General features: G+C 42.1%; 1 non-coding gene across 1 annotated transcript; it reads left to right on the top strand.

Moving 5' to 3' along the window:
- Positions 1-2976: 2976 nt before the first annotated feature.
- On the top strand, positions 2977-3040 carry LOC113834656. Its single transcript, XR_003483360.1, has one exon. It is a non-coding gene; the product is annotated as a small nucleolar RNA SNORD78 (small nucleolar RNA).
- Positions 3041-3344: the final 304 nt, after the last annotated feature.

The raw sequence follows: 3344 nt of genomic DNA on the forward strand, positions 1-3344 counted from the left end.
GAGAAGGATATTTACTGACAGTCAAGTGTGACTTAGCTTCTTGACTCACTTGATTTCTGGTGACCACACTGAATGAGGGACTTGTGTGGGGGAGAGTTCTTTGGAAAGTGATTACAGGCAACAAGTACGAGAGCTTGGTTGGGCTTAGAGAAGGCCTGCAGGGATGGGCCAGGCAGGATCACAGTAGCAGGTCTCCTAACTAGCTCAGGGGTGGATGGCTTGAAAGCATCTGGACAGTGACTGCTGGCAGATTTCCCTTGTGGGTATCACTTTTCAAAGTGAGATGGTCCATATGCTCTGTGTCTAAATACTTGGCCCCCATCTGGTGGCCCTGTCTGGGAAGGTCAAGGTGGAGCCTCACAGGAGGAAGAGGTCACTGGAGGTAAGCCTTGAGTTTTTCTAGTCAGTCCCACTTCCTGTGACTGACTACCTCAGGGTCCTGCCATCATGCCTTCCCTGCTATGGTGGAGTATAGCCCCTAGAACTGTAAGACAAAATCAGTCCTTCCTTCCTTAAGTTTCTTTTTGGGTATTTTGTCACAGCAACAAGAAAAGTAACTAATACAGGGCTGTAGGGCAGACCTGTAGCTAGCCCCTAAGCAGGCGTGGCTACAGGTTCCCCTACACAGGGCTGATAAAAACATTCAAAAATTGATTGTATTACATTACAAAGCTGTCCCTACCCACAGGACGGCAACCTGGGGCAAGAGAGTCCGGGATAGGGAATGGGGACAAGAGATGCAGAAAGAACGATTACCAGACAGGATTCTGTTCAAGTGGCAAACTTTATTTTTCTCAGGCTAGCTTATATTGTCAGTAGATCAAGATATGAGAAGGGGTAGAATGGGTTGTTTGTGCACCAGGTGTTAGTGTAGGCAGGATATTAGGAGGTCACAAAGAGGATGTTTGGCAGGGTAAAGAGTTTATGAGTAAGAGGTCCAGGAAGGGTTGCCTAGGTGACTGAGCCTGTGGGTGGAGGACTGGGTCAAGTTGTTTCTTTTCCTGAGCTGAGATTCTAAGGAGCTGCTATGTAAAGGTTAATATACAACTATGTGGCTGGCCAAGAATGGCCTAGGATCTCATGCCAAGCCCTGCGATTTGGTTCCCAACACAAAGCTATGGATAGTAATAATTGAATTGCTTATTTATTTATTTATTTATTTATTTATTTATTTCTGAGACAGGGTTTCTCTGTATAACAGCCCTGGCTGTCCTGGAACTTACTTTATAGACCAGGCTGGCCTTGAACTCACAGAGATGTGCCTGCCTCTGCCTCCCAAATGCTGGGATTAAAGGTGTCCACCACCACCGCCCAGTGTTGAATTGTATATCTTAAGTGGGTTCATTTCACGGCATGAGAATCATATCTTTCTAGTGCTATTTGTGCATGTGTGTGTTGTGCGTGTGTGTGTGATGTATGTGTAGCATATGTATGTGTATGTGCATGTGTGCATATGTAGGCTAGAGGTTGACATTGGGTGTCTTTCTTAATAGTGTCTACCTTATTTCTTTCTGAAACTTCATCTCTATAGATCTAGGAATCTGCCTGTACCCATGCCATCTACCCCCAACATCCCTCCATGGGCTGGAGCACAGATCCTTGTCACCCTGGCCAGTTTACATGGGTGCGTGGGTCATAGTCTCAGGTCTTCATGTTTATGAATCAGGTACTTTAACTGACCAAGCTTCTTCCCAGCTCCCTAATGCAATAAATATTATTTTCAAAGGACCAGTAATTCTATCATCCCAAGGAGTCTTATCAACTTAAAAAAATATAATAAAAGTGAAGCCTCTTCCCTTAGACACCCCTATTCTCTTCTAAAAAATGAATGCTGGCAGAAAACAGTGAATTACATGTAATTCTGTATTTTATAAATGTGCACCATTTTTTTCATTCATAAAACAAAGCCTGCCTCTGTCTTCACAAGGGATTGTAACATCACTTGCTTTTAAAGGTTTTGTAGATGTCATTTTTAGATGAAGCAGGCCCATGTGTCCTCTATCACAGTGACACACTGTTCTGTCTACAACACTGGTCTGTTTGTGTGTTTTTTTTAATTCTTGTTCTAACCAAATTTACAATTTATTTCCCCAGATAAGGAAAGGAACTAAATCATTTAGGTTGTCAAATAAATAACTTTATACTTGCCTCCCCTGATTTTGAGGTAATGGGGATTGAGGCAATGGTCTTGTGCATGCTAGGCCCTCATACTGAGCTATAGTGTCAGCCTTTTGGTTTGTTTTTTTTTCTTTTCTTTTTGATATTATAATATAATTACATCATTTCCCCTTTCCATTCCAACCTTCCAAACCCTTCCATATGTGTGTGTGTGTGTGTGTGTGTGTGTGTGTGTGTGTGTGTGTATGTATATATCTCATTGTGTTCTTTAAAATCCATGGCCTCTTTTTTTATTGATTATTACTGCATTATATAAGTCATGTATATACATATTTATTTCTAAATGTAACCTGCTCCAGTCTGTAAGTGTCACTTGTATTTTTGTTTTTAGTGCTGGCCATTTTGTATTGGATAACCAATCCATGTGTACTCTATTTATTATGTATACAACATTCTGCTTCCATGTATATCTGCACACCAGTAGAGGGCACCAGATCTCATAACGGATGGTTGTGAGCCACCATGTAGTTGCTGGGAATTGAACTCAGGACCTCTGGAAGAGCAGTCAGTGCTCTTAACCTCTGAGCCATCTCTCCAGCCCACCCCATCTGTTTTCAACCATGGGTTTTTTTGAGGCAAGGTCTCCTTGTGTAGCCCAGGCTGGGTTTGAGCCTGTTCCTTAGTCCATATTGGTTTTGAACTTATAACCCTTGTGCCTCTGCTTCCCAGGTGCCAGGATTACAGATGTGTGGTATCATACCTGGATTATACTTCCTTTTAATTTATAAATTATGAAGCTATAAACCTTTGTCTGCTGTGTTGAGGGAAAGCATCCACCTTCTCAAAACCTGGAATTCTTTGTATGATGCTGATCAAATGTCTGACAGGGAAAAACCATATAGACAAATTTAACACTGGAAGACCCTGTGACAAACAACTCTGAGAATACTGAAAGATGCTTAATATATTAAGAGGAGCATTTTGAAAATTCTACTATCAGTTGTCTGTTTGGTTTAAATGGCTTGCTAGTGTCCCGATGGTGGCAATCTCTTAGACAAAGGTGTTGAATCAGCTTGACAGATGCATGTGTAAGTTTCACACCAAGGTAGACCCCTCATCCTAAAAGCTCACCTGCTCTATGGAGCCATGCTCATGGAGCTTGCTGTTTAGAAGGCAGCTGGATGGAAATCCAGAGAATGAAGATTAACACATAAGATCGACGTTGT

The sequence above is a fragment of the Cricetulus griseus genome, chromosome 3, assembly GCF_003668045.3.
Source record: "Cricetulus griseus strain 17A/GY chromosome 3, alternate assembly CriGri-PICRH-1.0, whole genome shotgun sequence".
Taxonomy (NCBI): Eukaryota; Metazoa; Chordata; class Mammalia; order Rodentia; family Cricetidae; genus Cricetulus; species Cricetulus griseus.